This window comes from Gadus morhua, chromosome 10 (assembly GCF_902167405.1).
Source record: "Gadus morhua chromosome 10, gadMor3.0, whole genome shotgun sequence".
NCBI classification, from domain to species: Eukaryota; Metazoa; Chordata; class Actinopteri; order Gadiformes; family Gadidae; genus Gadus; species Gadus morhua.
In genome coordinates, this window is record NC_044057.1 from 2,849,804 (window position 1) to 2,869,242 (window position 19,439).

The 19,439-nt window shown below is 44.9% G+C and overlaps 1 long non-coding RNA gene across 1 annotated transcript in view; it reads left to right on the forward strand.

Annotated features, from left to right (window-relative positions):
- LOC115552655 (uncharacterized) overlaps nucleotides 1–19,157 on the forward strand; it is a 56,847-nt gene extending 37,690 nt beyond the window's left edge. Inside the window, exons 2-3 of the long non-coding RNA XR_003978353.1 lie at nucleotides 3,109–3,231; nucleotides 18,591–19,157. This is a non-coding gene — a long non-coding RNA (uncharacterized LOC115552655). The remainder of the gene's footprint in view (nucleotides 1–3,108; nucleotides 3,232–18,590) is intronic.
- The last annotated feature ends 282 nt before the right edge of the window (nucleotides 19,158–19,439 follow it).

The window sequence follows — 19,439 nt, forward strand, 5'->3', positions numbered from 1 at the left end:
AAAGTAAATGCCTTTAATGCAACAATTTACTATAAATACATATTAAATAAATTTTTATTAACATAATATTTTGTACTTTAAAAGTACAAAATATCGTCAGAAATTGTATTTGAATTGAATTTGAATTATGACAAGGGCATGATATAAGTGTGTTCAAAATAGACTTCTATAATACTATCAATTGAACTGTAATGCTTTTTTTAAGTATATTTCAGACACACTGGTGATATAATGCAATTGTACTTCAAGTGTGTTTTGATTGCTAGAAATCATACATTTCACTGGTGTACTTCAGTACACTTGGAGGTTGTCAAAAGTTGTGCCATTTTAGCATACTATTTACACTTGGTACTTAATGTATACCTTAGTGCATTTTGGTATACTTGAATGCCACAAAATTAGTACAAAATACTGTTTCATACTAAAAGTGTACTTGGTACATTCCATTCAAAAGTGTAGTTGAAGTATAATTTCTTTTCACCTGGGATAACGTATTCTCCCGCTGTGTGTTGACCTATGAAGGAGCGTGAGGGCAGGACATCACAGGAAGTCACGTCTGCCTACATCCTTCTATGGCCAGTAAGCTTGTGTCCTTAACTACTCATTGTACATTACATTTCACCTTTTGGCCATGCCAGCAGATTTAATACCGCACAACCATTGTGTTTAGTTGCCATCGCTGGGAGGTGTACATTCATAGTTTTATTCCAGCAATATGTTAACACAGGTGCACATTTTAGCACCACTTTTACAGTTTCTCATTTCCTCCTTTACCTGAGTTAGTCTTACCATTCAACTACCCGGTGCCCAGGGGGCTGGCAGCTCGTGGCAGGATCAGGTTGTTTGTGTTGTTTCTCAGTGTCTCTGTGTTTAATAGTTATGGCTGCAGGAGGTCTCTTGCCTTGCAGAGAACAGAGACACCTTGAGCGAGACTGAACCCTAAACTCATTCAATTTGAGGTGTTAACTTATCTCATACACACACACACAGGCACACACACACACACACACACACACACACACAGACACACAGACACACACACATAACCATGCACAATCGGCCCCACACAAACACACACATACATGAAAGCATTCACGAATTCACACACACAAACACATACTCTCAGAAACCCACACACAAGCATTCACACATGCACACAAACATGCCTTCATGACTGCATACACCTACAGACAAACAAGCACGCACACATACACACAGTCATGCACACCCTTACAGACACACACACATACTGCATATTAATGGATAGCTCCATACCAGTTGAGAGTGGGTAAATTGGCCAATGGGTCTTATCTACATTCCACGCATCAATAATTACACATTACCTTGGGCACTCTTGCTTCACCCTTTTTGCATGCAGACTTTAAAGTAGTGTGTGTGTGTGTGTGTGTGTGTGTGTGTGTGTGTGTGTGTGTGTGTGTGTGTGTGTGTGTGTGTGTGTGTGTGTGTGTGTGTGTGTGTGTGTGTGTGTGTGTGTGTGTGTGTGTGTTAATAGCATAATAATTACTGACTGCTCTCCCTAGTCTCACTTTGCCCATTTTTTCGGTGCCTTTCCTCATCAAGCCCGCTGTTCCTAAGGTTATCACTTGCAAACACATCCGCTCATTCCCGGCGTGTGCGATTGATTACCTAAGTATCAGTGGGATATCGGCCCTAGAATAGAAAGTGTCTCTAACCCCCCTCCCTGTTCCTCTCTTCCCACTGTGTTGGGTGCTGAAGGCCGTCGAGGTGAGCCTCTTCTCCATTGGGAGAGACACTGGTGCGATCGTGCATCACTGCCCTAATGGTGATGAATGCCCCGCCATTAGCATGGTCCACACGTAGCCACCCTACCCCCAGCCTACCACCACCACCTCCTTCACAAGTGTCCCTGCCTCCAGATCGCTGCTGATTTACTTATTCACCCCGCTCCTATGCAGTCGTCCTCCTTGTCTCCTTTGCTTATGTGTCTTATCTTAAGCAATCGCTGATGGTCATCGTGATGTTGTTTGTGTTTTCGGTCTGTCTTTCTGTGTTTGAGGCAAGCGGGAGCTTTCGACAGTCTGCTGAGGGGCTGATGCGAACGATACCGGCATGTGGTTCCTCTGATGGCCCCTAGGTGGCTCATGGTGGCGGCAAAGCCATGCGCTGCCATGCTAGTTTTTACAAAGAGTCGGGTTCATTGACTTAAAAATAGAAAGGATTACGAGATGGCTTAAGTTGCAAAAATAATTGAGGTGCTTTTATTTCCAAAAAAGCGTGACAAGATACAAAATCTGGACGTCCAAAAGAAAGTAAAAAAAATATCAAAAGGATAATTCAAAAAGTTTCTCAGTGATCAATGCCCTACAGTCACACACACTGACTGCCTTCAAGACTGACTGCCCCCCCCCCCCCCCCCGTAAACGGTGGTTGGCGGGCTTGTAAAGGCCTAGCCCCTCCCCTTAGCCAAACCCTTAACCAGTTATTCAATTAACACATGTTTAACCCAAATTACACTTTGGATAACCTTCCTTCAATACACAACATAATTACTCTCACAGCATCTACCAAGTCCAACATATATATCCTACATAAACGCATAAACTTACACACACGCTCATATACATACATATGTCCCCCATGAGCTAATTTCAGATGGTATCTCCCACCATCAGCACCTGCTGTGACCTCTATTTAAAGCAGCCTTAACAAGCACTCTGGTTGCAACCTGGCATGAGTGAAGAAGGTCCATGATAAGTATCAAAGTAATGAACCAAACTCAAATTAACAGTTCCATTTGTGTGTTTACTTGTTGCTATTTACCTGCACGGGGTAAGGTTATGAGCTTAAAGGGAAGTTGTATTGTAGTATGGCACGCACCACAATAACAGAAGGGAAGGATAAGTAAATTAATGGATATATTGTCTTCGCCAGTAACTAGTGGCATGGCCTTCATGTCATGTCACACAAGTCAATGAGAAGGAAGGTGTTGTCCTTCACTTTAGGAAGAGCCTCTGTGTTCTCTTAGGATCTTCACATCAGGTTCATATTAAGTGTGGTCCTAGAAGAAAATTCTATTTCATAACCAAGTTAATGAGGATAATTTATTTTTATTTTTATTGGTTATAGACTGGTGCTCCTGTTCAAGTCCTGCCTCCTATGCAGCAAACCGAATGCAGATGATCCATAGAAGGTGGAGCAACACCCTAAAGCCCTCCATCATTTCTGCTGTCTACTGGTCCACTATTGGAGGTATGGGAACTTTTTTCACGATTTTTAATTGTTACCTATATCAGAGAAAATCTCTAAAGTTTTCAGAGAACCGGTCCTTAATGTGAAGTGTACTTCAACCTTGAGTTAATGTTAAATCAGCATTGAGCCTCCAAGTAAGTAAAGAGTCGACCGTACATCAAATCCTCCTGCTCCCACCCCATGCAGTGCTCCCAGGCATGGACCATCCTCACACCCTTAAAACCTGACTAACCCCCACCCAACAATCCCGACACCTAGCCAAACCTGGAGAAATAATTTCCCGAATGAAAAAAGAGTGACACTACAGGTAGCCACCATCCTTTGTTTTGGTATGACTTCATTATCCCCTCCGGTGAAACGACAATAGCAATAGCAGTATAAGAAAAATTGCAGCGGTAGTTTTTGCCCTAAAGAGGGAAGTGCTCTATTTCAATGATGTTTATTTTTTAATTTAACAAATGTAATAACTAATGAGACTTTTATTGCAAATTGCTGGTTTCTAAGACAACCGTGCCTTTTCTCATTTGCCTCAAGATTCCCAAGCATTTATTCTGACATTTAAATCTTCATCTTGGGAAGCATTATTTTCTCTTGTGATGTCTCCATATTTGTTTGGTTTGCCGTTAAAGCCATGGTCCAAAATATATTTGTAATGAGCATGCTGCTGTGATATTCTGACAAATGCGACAATAGTGGGGAAAGGGGTCTTTGGGGCACCGGCCACACGGCTATTCACACAACAATTAGAACAATCAAACGTTCAATCACCCGGAGTATTCTTTGAAAAATGAAAAATGCACTTTTTAATTATTAAATCACTAAAACTCAGCCAAAATTGTTAGATTCCTCCAGTGCAGTGGGGGAAATGTGCCTACAAAGCCACAATATCTGAGTTGTGTATCATGCATTTTTTTTGTATCCCCTTGTGAAGCCTAAATGTCTTTCAATCAAGACAAAATGCCTTCATTATCTATCTTTTATAGCTCTAGAAAATGAAGGAAGCTACTTTTATGGTGATGATGATAACTATGATGATGAAGGTGAAAAGAAACAGGAGGAGGAATAATTTGGATAGAGAGGTGAATAAAACGCAGAGCTGGATAGAAAGTACTTTAAAATGAGAGAGGGAAGGGAGGGAGCTTGATGGATGATTGGTCGCCATGATAGATTGTTGGGGAAACGTGAAGAGGATGCGTAGAGGGAAGAGAACAGTCGACCGAACAGCGTGTTAGTGCGCCAGCGTTTATCATCGTACCACCTCAATATCGGCTCTCTCAGCGCTGTCTCTGTCTCTGTCTCTGTCTCTGTCTCTGTCTCTGTCTCTGTGTCTGTGTCTGTGTCTCTGTCTCTCTCCTATATGTCGTAACTCGATCCCTAGTTAAAGTCTCGCTGTGCAGTTGACGGTTCTAGGATCAGATGATAAATGTCCTTCCACTTCTGAGCCAAATCAGCAAACTCATTTGTTGTAGCTATATAAAAGCATGGTGCTAGCCTGGTGCTAGCCTGGTGCGAGCCTGGTGCGAGCCTGGTGCGAGCCTGGTGCGAGCCTGGTGCGAGCCTGGTGCGAGCCTGGTGCGAGCCTGGTGCTAGCACGTTTCTAATTGCGCTTACTTGAAAACACTGAACATGAATTTCACTTTCAACCCTCTGAAAACAGAATTGTTAATTTCTCTATCGCTCCATCTCTTCCCGTCATTCCCCTTTCTTCCTCTGCCGTTCCGTCTCACTGTGTCTCGACGCCTTCGGTCTCATCTCTGGTCCCCGGTGTTGAGTCTCGGGCCCCGGGGCCGACGTGCTCTTCTGGCTCAGCAGCCAGTGGATCTCCTCAGGTGCATGTTAATTACAGACACATCGGGGTCCCGGGGCCCCCCGCAGAGAGGGAGAGGGAGGGAGGGAGAGAGGGAGGGAGGGAGGGAGGGAGAATCCCATTACAGGCCAGATAAGGCAGCCCTCTAAGGCTTTTGCTGTTAGAGGATTGCCAACATCGCTCACTCAGACGCAGGGGTCGCCACGGTGTTTTGATGGCACCATGGTAACAGTGGATCCCGTCTCGAGGTACCCTCTAAGCAGCCCGCCTACTATAATATCCATAACACTATACCCAAAATATAATCTGCCCCGATCCCCAGTGTTTGTCTCTCTAGCCTGCTCCTTTATGAACTTGTCGCTATTGATCGTAAGTGGCATTGGATAGAAGCATCTCCTAAATGACTTATGAATAGTAATGAAAGCTCAATATAAATCAGTAGTATACCGTATTTTGGCCACATAAATACATTATTGTGTTGCAGTACAAGTTGTGTCATTAGTTATAATTTGGAACAATGCCACTGTGACTTTTAGCCCAGAGAAAGGACTTCGAAAGCAGCCCTTCTGTAATGATACGTAGTATTCAGGTACCTGCGGGCAGGGCCAGGTAAGATAAGACATGGTAATAACTGTCTTGCCTCCCTCTGCCCATAAAGCGCCACAGATAACCAGACATTACAGCAGGAACAGTATATGCTGGAATGCTGCTCATTTCACAGACATCATGTGGTTATAGAATTTTTTTCTTCCCCACTTCCTTCACACAAAGTAGCGCCACATCCACAACCTCATCTCGGTTGGTGTTACTGAAGTGTAAAATAGGTTTTTTACGAAAATAAAAAGAAATGTAATAAACAAGAGCGAGGGTTCCAATTCCCCGGAGCCCCAGCACCCCAAGCACTCCAAGAGGTATTTTTAGCCAGATGTGTGTGCATGTGTCGGGCTATTATTAATTCCTGTAATTTTCACATTTTCTGATGACTAGCACGTCTTCCCACTCTGTGATGTGCTGTTCCGACTTTTCACTGTCAAACAAAGCGTTACCTTGTTAATATGACTACATGAGCCTCGTTGGTTGGAAGGTTTCAAAGGTACGAGGAATAAAGATGCAGGTGGGAGAGCACAATAACTTTCATCCTCACATTTTCAACGTCACTTTGCATGTTAAATGTGAATCTAAATCTGTTGCATATCCAAGCTGTCAAACTACTGTTTTTATCGACAGCTAGTGACTGACAACATCGACTGACTTTCATGTGATTCGGCTCTTTGGCTCTAGCCATTTCTCTAAACTGAAAAAATTGAATATCTCTCACAGATTGACAGACGGCAACCAAATTCATCGGATGGTTTTCGTGTTATTCTTGGGATCTTCAGAACCATCTTGAAGACAGTACATTTTAACGTACGCAACTTAAGAAGAGCATAGAACGAAGGAGGGGATTACTTTATGATTCGGTGAATCTCGACGAGGCCTTCTGTGCCCAGTTTGTAATCTTGGTTTTTATTTTTTATTCCATGGTGTCCAGTTAACTCCAGAGAGGGAGAGAGAAATATGTGTGGACGTGTTTGAAAACGCTCTGATCAGCACAGGAACTGTTCTGCAACGTCCAGGGTCACGGGGAACGCTGACACATCAGTGCGGTCCTTGAGACATGAGATGTGTGCGCGTGTGTGTCGAATAAGGTGTGTGTGTGTGTGTGTGTGTGTGTGTGTGTGTGTGTGTGTGTGTGTGTGTGTGTGTGTGTGTGTGTGTGTGTGTGTGTGTGTGTGTGTGTGTGTGTGTGTGTGTGTGTGTGTGTGTGTGTGTGTGTTGCTTTTTTGTGATCATACCTCATTCCTTTAGAATTCCGTTGTGTGTAAATATACATGATTACCTAAATGTATATGCTGTGCACCTATATGTTTGTGTGATGTACGTGCATGCAAGGGTGTTTCTTTTTACTGAACTCACGGAGGATCGGGACAAATTGCCTTGAAATCTCCACAGACATTATTGACGTAGAACATAAAGCACACTTTTCATCCACCGCAATATTTCTCTATTGATTTGTCAACCTTTCTTTCTTCTAGAACTGACTGAATCATTAAACAATTTTCTTTTCAGATAATCGTGTCATGAATGCATTCCCCATATATGTTTTCATTTTTGATTAAATCGGGTGTGCATCATTTTTATACCACATGCTGTTCTTTAATAGCATAATACATTGTAAAATATTCATACATATATATAGAGATATCAAATATGTTTTTTAATCTTTTGCAAATTAGTTATTCCCAATCTAATAACGAGCTCCTCTTCCATCTTATCCCTCTACTTATCCTCTCAGATTCTCTCCTCCCCTCTTCCATCCTCTCCGATCTTCTCCTCCCCGCTGTTACGTCCTCCTCTCCTCTCCTCTCCTCCCCTTTCCTCGACTCTGTTACATCCTCCTCCCTTCTCCTCTCATCTCATCCTCTCCTCTCCGTTCCTCTCCTCTCACCTCCTCCCCTCTCTTCCCCTCTCCTCTCCTCGACTCTGTTAGGTCCTCCTCTCCTCTCCTCGACTCTGTTAGGTCCTCCTCTCCTCTCCTCTCCTCTCCTCCCCTCCCCTCTACTCGACTCCGTTAGGTCCTCCTCTTCTCTCCTCCCCTCTCCTCCACTCTGTTAGGTCCTCCTCTCCTCTACTCGACTCTGTTAGGTCCTCCTCTCCTCTCCTCTCCTCCCCTCTCCTCCACTCTGTTAGGTCCTCCTCTCCTCTACTCGACTCTGTTAGGTCCTCCTCTCCTCTCCTCTACTCTGTTAGGTCCTCCTCTACTCTCCTGTTAATGGAAATGAACTGCATTTGTAAAGCGCTTTTATCCAAAGCGCTTTACAATATTGCCTGACATTCACCCATTCACGCACACATTCACACACCGACGGCGGAGTCAACCATGCAAGGCGACAGCCAGCTCGTCAAGAGCAGTTAGGGTTAGGTGCCTTGCTCAGGGGCACCTCGACCCTCAGATGGGGGGACGACTCTACCTCCTGAGCTACTGGCGCCCTCTGAACCCCTCTCCTCTCGTCTCCTACCCTCTGTTACGTCCTACTCTCCTCTCCTCTCTTCCTCCACCCTCTTCTCCCCTCTGTTACGTCCTACTCTCCTCTCCTCTCATCCTCTACCCTCTCCTTTCCTCCCCTCTGTGGTGTCCTACTCTCCTTTCCTGTTCTGTTCCCCTCTCCTCACCTCTTCGCTCACCTCATTTTCTCCCCTCTTTTTTCCGTGTGCTATCTTCTTCTCTGGTTCCTGGCCCTGCCAGCCGGAGCAACAGTATGAAGATAAATAGAAAGATATACCGACTGATTCAAAATTGCCACACTTCACTAATCATACGAACAGAGACCTCAATGATTTCATCATCCATGGTCTGCGGCTGAAGCGGCCATAGAAGCTATGAGAGGACCGGCAAGGGACAGAGTGCTGGTGGAAAGGTAGCTCAAGGGAACACTGAGGAGAAAATCTTGTCTTCAAGATGTGGATTTACAGGTTTGTCAACCTGCTAGGTCGATAATCCTCCTTTTCCCTGTAGCCCCTGTCCATCTCTCTGTTCCTCTCTGCCTCTCCTCCTTTTTCTCTTCCCTGTAGCCTCTCTCCATCTTTCCTTTGCTCCTCTTTACCTCTCCTTCAATAATATCTCTCAGGCCTTTGACAAGACAAGTCTCTCCCTCTCTTTCTCTCTCATTCTAAAGTTGGGTTCTTCAAGCCTTTTTAATAGACCGCAGTTCTACTTCATCATATTTTCGGTGAGGCAAACTGGATACTTAGAACCAGCGCAGGAACTGGTTTAAGTCAACACAATGAATGTCACTACTAATAATGCCTCGGCTTCATAGTTGCCATGGCGACAAAACCCTTTTTTTTTTTTTCTGACACACCTATTGATTTGTTCAAATTACAAAGAAGTTCTAGATGCTAGGTCTTAATTCATTCGTAATTGACTGGCCGAAGGAGAAGTGAATTACTACTGTGTGTGTGTGTGTGTGTGTGTGTGTGTGTGTGTGTGTAAAAAGACAAGGAAACTGAGGCTATGAATAACCAGAGAGAGAACCAGAGAGACTTTTTATTCACCTTTTCTACCTTCATGTCTGGGTAAGCAATCTGGCCGCGCTGCCCTCCCCATCCATCATGGTTATGGCCAGTGAGGAGAATGTCCCACTCAGGGCTGCTCTGTGCTCTGTGTGCGCCCGCATAAATGTGGATGGGAGTCTGCTGTGTGTGTGTGTGTGTGTGTGTGTGTGCGTGCGTGTGCGCGTTCATACATGTGAGCAAGATTTATGCATGGACTTTTGACATCGCACAAACACATTTGTAGGTGTGCGTGTGTGGTATCTCTCTCGCTCTGTCTTTCTCTCTCTCTCTCCCTCTCTTTCTCTCCCTCTCCCTCTCTTTCTCTCTCTCCCTCTCTCTCTCTCCCTCTCTTTCTCTGGAGAACTGGTGAGGAGGTTGTGGATGTCTTGTGCTTACAGGTACAAATAGCTTGTGGGAGCTAAGACGGATGCACTGGAGCCTGCCAAAGCTACCCTCCCCAACACATGTGTATGTACAGACACACACACAGTGTGCGCCGAGACGCATGTTTTTAATATGACTAAAACATAAAAAAAAATGTGTTCTATATAAGTGGATGACTAATTATTTTGACATTGTACATGGTGTTAACAGGTATGTTAAATACCTAAACTGATAAATTATTAACATCTTGCACCTGAAAAACATTAAGTAATTACATTCTAAAAGTCCTTTTTTTCATCCCACTTCAAACATTGATCACATTATCATCATACTTACTTATTTTTTTGAGTTAACCAAGCTGCAATATCTCAAATTAAAACATTTGGTAAAGTTTTCAGTCCGTGAAGATCATCATTAATGATCCAAACTGTATCTCTAACTACGCGTCAAATGGCATGAACTCTGTTCATGACTTGTTGCTATCATGCTGATGACTACAAAAAAGTATTGCCGATGGCTATTTTTACAACCAAGTATAAATTGTTTTGAACGCAATTGTGGAATTTAGAAAGGAGTGCCTTTTTAAAAGATTGGCAGGGGTTGTTAACTCTGAGGTTAATCAAAAGGCCCCATGCAAACATGGCCAACTCTACCTGGCTCTTTGTGTTCTGTGTGCCTGGCAAACAGTCTGCTCTTTAATAGACAGCGCCACCCACTCTGGATCAGCACTCAGTGCTCGTCCTTGAACAGGCTGTTGACTGAGCCAATATGTTTTATTTGCTGCTATTCTGCGTATGACAATATTTAATCCTGCCCAGCAGCTCGTGTTCTGTTTCGGAATACTTTCCCATGATCGGTATGTAAACACTCTGATGACCTGGTCCGTGTCTCTGTTAGTGTCTATCTTGGATGCCATGTATACTGTACCGGCTGGCAGCGTTCAGGGCTCTGTTAGTTTAGTAAGTGTATGTGTGGTCCCCTTAGAAGTGTCTGCCTTCCTTCAGCCTCTTGTGGCAGTACAGCTGCCTGCGTGTATTGTTCAAGACCACACACAGGCCTCTGCTTCTTTTGTTTAACATTCAACACTGCGACGGTATTTCTGCTACACGCTACATTAGTCCGGCTACTTCTAACTCCTCAGGCCTGGACCAAACCAAGGCCATGCCCACTCTTCTGTTTTGGCCTTTTGAGGACATGCAGCACACTCTTCGAAGTTGTTCTTTCCTTATGGATGCATCGTAGGATCGTATTCAAGTCTGAGCATTCCCCTCTCTTTATCAAATCAGCCAGCCAATATAAGCTCATGCTTTCTAGAGATCTAGGGATGTTGAAAACTGAATGCCCTAAATGTAAACACAAAAACTCACTAATAGCTCAATCTTGTTGTAAAGATTTTGCATCTATGTCCAGCAATGTTACATGAATTTTTAAGCGTCGCGCTCCATGGCCGAGCGATCTGGCCTGAGCAGAGATATCACATAAAGCGGATGGCTCTGTTGACCTCCGTGTGGTATTCATGCCACAAAGGACATTGCTGTAAGTCGTTGTCAGGTGGTCAAGCTCAGTACTGACTGATATGTCTTCACCTACTGCTCACTCCAGGCCTGCGTCATGACACGCTTATAAGGAGGGACTACATTTACTGTCCTTCTAAAGCCTGAGCATCTACCGCAAACTTGACTTGGTGCTCGACGTACATTAAGGGTGGATTTGGATGTACAGAGATCAAGATGGAGAGCAGGGGGGGTCACAAGATGCTGTGTGGCAGCACGAAGCGCACAGGCAGGCAGAGACATACATTTTACCGCAGAATTTATCCAGAAAAATATAGAAACAATCAACGAGCGGTAAAAGACACACCAGTGACGCCACAGATATAGTTTCCAAAGACGCACGAGTATGGACTGTGATAAGCACACACACGCGCATCGTGATGCACAGGCAGAGGCCCCAGCAGTCCCACTGCATTAGTGGAACGGCCCGTTGTTTGAAATACATTAAATATTGAATGGAAAGTTTGTGTAAGTATTTACATTTCTTGGCTGGTGCCTCCCGGGCCAAACAGGAGCTGCACCATGTTCAGTTTACCGGGATCCTTCTGGACACACACGCACACGCACACGCCCATGGCTCTGTGAACAAGTGGGCCACTATCTCTCTGGATGGTCTGGGGCCTCAGGTGTCGCCCCCCCCCCCCCCCCCGTCCCCGTCCCCCAAAAAAAGCAAAGCAAAAAAAAGTGGCAAAGGTCGAGAGTCTCTAGAGGCAAATAAGGTAGGAGAGTCATCTTCTGTGTTTAAGTGTGTCTCACTGTGTGTGTCTCACTGTGTGTCAGATTGTGTGTCTGTGTGTGTGTGTCTGAGTATGTGTGTGTGTGTGTGTGTGTGTGTGTGACGTGTGTGCGCATGGGGTGCAGCAGTGTCCTCCAAAGGGGGGGCGGTGCTATGGCCTGGTGTCTGCAGACACGAGAGATAAAGCGCTTTAAGTGCGACTTCATAAATAAAGAGGGGAATAGGATTCAAAAGCTCGCTACGGAGACGTGGAAACGTGGAGACGTGACCGAGCAGAGCGCAGAGGAGGCAAACAAGGAGGGATGTGAGGTGTTCAGTATGGAGATATGGAGGGAGGGTGCAGAGAGAGAATATGCACAGTAAGAACAGAGAGCATGACGGAGGACGGGAAGTGACAGAACAGCCCTAGATGACGGAGATGGAAGAGTAGGAGGCAGGCTGGACCAGTCACGAGAGGGAGAGAGAGGATAAGAGGTAGAGAGGGGGAGGAAGAGAGTGACAGAGGGAGGGAGAGAGAGAGAGAGAGGGAGAGAGTGACAGAGGGAGGGAGAGGGAGAGAGAGGGAGGGAGAGAGAGAGGTGGAGAGGGAGAGAGTGGGAGAGACGGTGCCAAAGAATATAAGAATACAAGACGAGAACAAGCACAAAAGTTACAAAAGTGACACATGACTTCTGACAATGGCTGCGTTCCCCCACGCACCCCTATCCCCCGCCACACACATCCACATCTTTTGGCCGAGATCCAAGACAAAATAGCAGAGTGACGAGAAGAGTGAAGCGACAAAACAAACAAGCTGCAAAACAGGTTTATAACTTTTTTTTTTTCCTCCACATTCTTCCAAAATGTGTCACGCGTGACAACAGATCTGTGTGTGTATTTGTGTGGGTGTGTGAGTGTGTTTTATTACATGCATACAGTCTGACGCCTCCCTCCAATGAGTGGCATTGCATCCCTCTCGGAGCCATAAAGATATGTTATACAAACGAGTCAAAGGAGGAGGATGGCAGCAGTCCTCCCCAGTTATTGATCCATTTGGCCTTTCCGTGGGGCTGGATTCAGCCTAGTGCGCTCCACTGAAAGGCGGTCAACTCCCTCAACCTCATGTTTCAAAAGGGAGACGTGCTCATGGGCCGGGCGCCACCAAATCAATGCTGTGTTCTCACCTCTTCCTTCCCTTTTCCCTGTCTCTCCTCCGACCCACTTGTCCTCACATGAGCGGCGTGTGTGTGCTCTGGGTTAATCATGGAAAGTAGCACAAGCTCCTTGTTGACTTACTTTTCTATTTTACACCTTGGGTGTGTTTGTGTTGGCTACGTGAAAGCGATTTTGCACTAAAGAACAAAAATGTTTTGGTCAACAGCTTGGAAAGGTAAACGGACATTCACTGAAGATGGCAGGAGGAGGAGGGTTAGGGTTAGCCAACCCTTTTAGTTCCCTGGTTCCTGTGATGTTTAAGTACAAGTTTCCCTTGCTGTTGCCAAGCAACTCTTCCCAGAAGTCACTTTCGCATTCCCGTGCAATTGGCCTGAAAAAGGACGACTCCAAATTCATTTCGTATTTGAGTGATATTACGATGTCAGTGTCAACAACTTTCTCTTCCCCCTCGCTTGTCTGTCAAGGAATTACTATTTATGTATTTTTTTGATCCTGCTCGCCTTGTGTAGGCTGTTGATGCAGAGGCGTTCAGAACCGCACCGTAGCTCGGTAATTAAAGAAAGTTCTGCCAACTTGGCTGTGGAGGGATGTTGAAAGTTTTGGAAAAATGATGGTTGGGGTTGATTTGTATGTAATGGAGGGTGTGTGTGTGTGTGTGTGTGTGGGGGGGAGATAGTTTCAGGTTGCACCTTCGATTTTTAGGAATGTGTCCAATGTACTGTCATGTGACATTTATGTACATTCGGCATGTGTGTTTTGCGTGTGTTTTCGCTTGCACATCCCACGGAAATGTGTGTGTGTGTGACTAAGTGTCTATGTGTGTGTGTGTTTGTGTAAATTCCCTGTGGAACACAAGCCAATCTGGGCCCGAGGCCTTGGGCTATTGATCGCTCTCTGAAAGCCCATCACTCACTCCCTTTACAGCAACAACCAAAAAAACACCTCTCCTCCAAACCAACACGCAAACCCACCCACCTCCAAACCCAACAAACCAACAAACCCAAAGACACACACACACACAACTACAGACGCACGCACGCACGCACGCACGCACGCACAGTGCCCAATAACACATCCCCACACACCACTACCATACCCACACCATCACCACTACCATACCCACACACACACACACCGTCACCACACCCACACACACCATCACTACACCCAGGAACGGATTATGAGTCAGTGGGCCCCCGGGCCCAGACAACGAGAGAAGCCCACCACCCACACATTGTATCTTGCATTTAGTTAAACGTTAGTACGGTTCCTGTTCACACTGTCTGTCCACAGTCTAACTAGCGCCCTCTATTGACACATCCAGCTTCATCATAGTAATATACATTTATACCAATAATAATAATAATAATAATATGAAGAGAATAACCCTCCACTCCACCTCTGCTGGAGTACTCACCTTCTCCAAACCACGCCTTAGTACCATGGGTGATCGAGCCCTTAGCTGCTCGGCCCCCAGACTATGGACCTCCCTCCCGCCACTCATAAGTCAGATTCCATCACAACATCCAAGCCTACCTGTTCAAACTGGCATACCCACTGTGACTGGTCACCGTGCACTGCAGTGACCAGGGATCGATGTTTGGTGTTAATAATGTTTGACGCTGTTATTTTATGCCTTGTGGTCGTTACTCTATTCTTTTTACGCTATGTAAGTTGAACATGGGTGACTTGAACGGCGACAAAAATAAAATGTATTATTATTATAACATAAGTGTTATTTGGCTGAATAACAACACATAGTGGTCTACATCTCGCCTGTATGATGATACTATGGACAGCAGACTGATGAAGCCGATTGAGGGGGGCGGGACATTTAATACCCCATGTTGTTTGATTGACGACATAACCTGTTGTTCCCGTATTAATAGAGGCCCGTATTAATACATACGACATATCAATCCTCATGCTTTTTGATTGAGAGGCCCCTTTGAGATACCAAGAAGAACTAACATAACTATTTGACATATCCTACCCAATGCTGACTGATTTAGTGGCCCTTTTCCGATATTAGGGATGAATAACACACATAACCTGTGGTTCAGGGGCCCTTTCAGGGGCCCCTTTGGGTTGAATCACACAACCCGTGGCGATTGAGGGGCCCTATTGAGACATATTACATAATATAGCCAATGTTACATGGCTTCTGGGCCCCATTAAGATATAGGTATAATTTTGTAGAGACAATATTGAAATGGTAGCGCTCGGGCTTCAGGGCCCCCTTGGCCATCGGGCCCCTGGGCCTGGACCCGGTAAGCCCATGCAGTAATCTATCCTTGACCACACTCACACACACATCATCAAAACACCCAGGTGCTACGAAGGCAGGAGGAGTCGATATCACCTGGGGGAGAAGTGACAAGGAGAGCATCTATGTAGTTTATCAATGAAAGGTACAGTCCGCAATGTAGAATTGGACATCATCTGGAATGGTGCCCTTGTTATACTATTATCCGCCATCTGACTACACAAAGAGATTCACTTAGCTACAACAGGGTCCAAGGGACATTGATAAAGATACAACAAATACAAAATTTGGACCTCATCAACATTACAGAACTTGAGCCACTGGTTCATTTGTCTTAACACTGTAAGGATGCCTTTACTGCTGGTGCAGACCATGGGATATTGTGCAAACGCTGGAATATTGTCTATTATTTATATTCTGTCTAAATGCAGCTTATTGGACTGCCATGGGGGGTAATGAACAATGTAAGCCCCCTGTAACAGAGCTTATTATATTTAATAAACATATTCCCACAAAACGCTGATGTGCAGTGTAGTGAAGTAATGATGAAACCTAAATGTTATGATCAACTATGAATATCATTTGTTTTTGACTAAAGGAGGAGGGCTGGGTTAATAGGAGGAGAGATGATGAGAGCAGGAGAGGAGAAGAGAGGAGATGATAGGAGAAGAGATGATGAGAGCAGGAGAGGATAGGAGAAGAGAGGAGATGATAGAAGTGGGGACGAGAGCAATGGGAAAGAAAGGGAAGAGAGAAATGAGAGAGGGGAGCGGAGAGGAGGAAGGAGAAGAGAAGAGAGGGGAGAGGAAAGGATGAGACAGGGGAGAGGAAAGGAGAAGACGGGGGAGAAAGGAGAGAGGAACGGTGAAGAGTGGAGGAGATGAAAGGAGAAGAGAGGGGAAAGAAGAGGATATGAGAAGCGAAGGGAAGAGGAGAGAGGAAAGGAGAAGAGAGGGGGAGGAAATGAGTAGAGAGGGGAGAGGAAATGAGTAGAGAGGGGAGAGGAAAGAAGAAGAAAGGAGAGGATATGAGAAGGGAAGGGGAGAGGAAAGGAGGAGAGAGGAAAGGAGAAGAGAGGGGAGAGGAAATCAGAAGAGTATAGAGGGGAAAGGAAAGGAGAATAGAGAGGAGAGGATAGGAAAATAGAGGATAATAGAATAAAGGAGAAGAGAGAAGGAGAAGAGAGGAGAGGCAAAGTGCAGATAGGAGCGGGGAGAACGGAGAGAACAAGGAAGGAGACAGCCTTTGACTTCAAATTAAAGTTTGGGTCCGGTGGTTGGTCTTCCTTCCGTAATGGGAAATGCTGATTGCCTCGTGGCCTTGTAAGACGGGCCCAAAAGAAAATAGATGGGCGCCTGTGAATACCAACACACACCCCAGCCCTGACGCTCATCTGCAGGGCTGCAGGTGGAAGCACGAAGGGAAGAAGACGTGGAAAAATGTAATGTAGGGCTTGGCAATACATCACGTTTATATTGATAACGTAAAAAGAATGACCTAAAACATCTATATCATAAAAGCTGCATTTAATCACAGAAGCTGCAATGGAGGCACTTTTTGAAATATATATTTTGTAATACACACAATGAATGAATAGGATGAAATGCTGACTGAGGGCAGAGTTTGTTGATACCGTTGCACACCAGCCAGAACATAAGATTAAAGAAAGAAAGCTACGCCGTAAAAATGTAATTGGAAAGTAAAGGAGGTTTAGCAAGTACATGCTCCTTTTAATGTCCAATGAGAGCTACATTTAGCATTAGCATAATGACAAAAACAAGCTATAACGAAAGTAGACTAAGCTTACACATCCCCAGTAACATTGATATCCCAATGCAGGTCCATCTAGAGCATACCAATTTGCAAGTGCAATCATTTTCAGTTTTTTCCCACAGCCTTTGAATGAAAAGAGCGGGATCAAAGTGAGCTGACAGAGAAGCCTCATAAAAAATGTAGAAACACTCATACATCAATAGTAGTTTCTCTATCTCCTCCCTTTCACTTTCCCTCATCCCTCACCCCTGTCAATCTTCACTTTTCGTAGGGCTTTACCCCTGAAGCCCTGAATTGTCCTCTGCTGTTTTGTTGTAGATGTTGTATTGCGCAGTAGCAAACAAAGTGGGGACCCCTCTCGGGTTCAGCCATTCAAAGCTTTGCGCAGACAAGACGCACCTTAACAACACTTTGATAACATCACCACAGCTGTCAGCGCTGAGTGCTGGCTTCACAGGAGCATCTGTTGCCGCTGCATCCAAACAACTTCTGGCCGGGCTGGTCTCGAAAACCTGCTAGCATACCACTCCATGGGTGTGAAGAATGAAGAGAGATTTTATAATAATATAATTATTCGATTATTATTCCCAGGGCACTTGGACACAAGTACAGCAAACGGCTCACAAGTTGAAATAGGATGCTTCCTGAGCATTCGGCAGAGATTTTTCAGCAGATACAGGCAGGCCTTCAACTGGGCCCTCTCGCCCCAAGTGCTACTTAAATCCCGGGTAATTAACAGGTGCAAAACCGTGTAGTAACAGGGCTGCCAGTGGTGACAGCGGAGTCTTTTTCCATTATCGACCTCTCCAAGCAGTCCACCATCCCCCAGTTCACCCGCACCACCTCCAACATCTTTCATCTGATATGAGAAGCAATTTAGCTAGCGACCGACATGATAAGGCTGGACCCAACCCGCAGAAAAGAAAATGAAAAAACATTTATGAATGGACCAAGTGACACTTTGGCTTGGCTTGCCCCAAGCTTGAATGGAGAGTTAATTTTAGGAAGTGCAGCTTAATTATGAAAGCAAACCTTTACCGATGGCCTCCCGCAATTATTTTTAGGAATTAATTTGCCACATATAGAGATGATCAAATGTAAACAGCACTTTGGAGTTCTTAAGATTACTTATTTTTTTATTCAAATCAAGGCCTGAAAGGGCAGGCAGGCTTAATGTTCACTCTAGAAACACAGACGTTTTCTGCTAACAAAGATACTGATACCACAAACATGTCTACGTGGAAGGACAAAGCAGAAGTGATGTTTAGTCTATTCTCACCGGGCATGACTTAATGAACAACACCGGGAGCATTTCTTTATTTACTTTGTTTCAAATCAATACATTCTGGTGACCCCCTTCCTGATCACCTGTAGCATTTGATTAGTAAATACATTTCTGATTCCATGTGATAAACTACATCTGATCCTTTCCCCGATCTCGGCTGCTTTAATTATTACACAGATACCGGCTTGGCTTTGCACTGTAAATCAAGGGGTCGTGAAGGAAAGGCACACCGTTGCACTTCATCACGCATTCACCCCGGACCAAACCCTAAACCTGCTCCTCTCGGCATTGTGTCTGTTCCACAGTGTGAAAAAAAGATACACGAGGAAATGGAAGTATGAAGAAGAACCAAAGTTCCTTGTGAAGACCAGGTGCAGAGACGGGAGAGAGGAAAGAAGGCCTTTGAAAGCCGCTCCATTGTGTCCTCGTGAACTCGGGAAGCATCTCTACAGCGAGGTGAGCAGGAACGCGTTGTGGATCTCTTCCTTATGGACTACATTGATCAAGGGACGGGTTCAATCTTCGAGTGCATTACCATACGTTTCCTGTGACCACTTGCAGGCAGATTTGTCATCCCCCTTCTCAACTTGTAAATTGCTTTGGACGTTGTTGTATTGCTATCATGGGATTGGTAGTAAAAAAGAGGAATAAGCTTGGCCATCTTCCAGTTTGGAGCGGCCCATGCAGGTCCAGACAGGTGGCTGTGGTTTACTTGAGCTGTTATAGATTTGTACTTTATTTAATAAATAATGATAGCCAGCCAATTCAATACACACACATGCCTATAGCACTGATTGAGTTGTACAGAGTGGAGTGGTTCATTTTCCTGACGACGTAGGTGTGAGAGAGAGAGAGGGAGAGAGGGAGAGAGATTATCGCAACTTGTGATAAAATATTTGTTGAATATTAAGTTATTACTGAAAAAAACATTAATTAAAAGGACAAAAACACTGACAAATTGTCCTATGAATAGTTGATTCTTGATTCTTTCCGCGCTGGCCATTGACTTGGATGCAACAGCCTGTGTCATAATGATCTGCCTCGTCGTCTGACGTCCTGCCTGCAGTTCTGTAGTTATGTTTCACGGTGGCAAAATGCTTATCAATGGAAGATTTATGCTTATGTTCCACCACAATGTCGCATGCAGTGCAAAA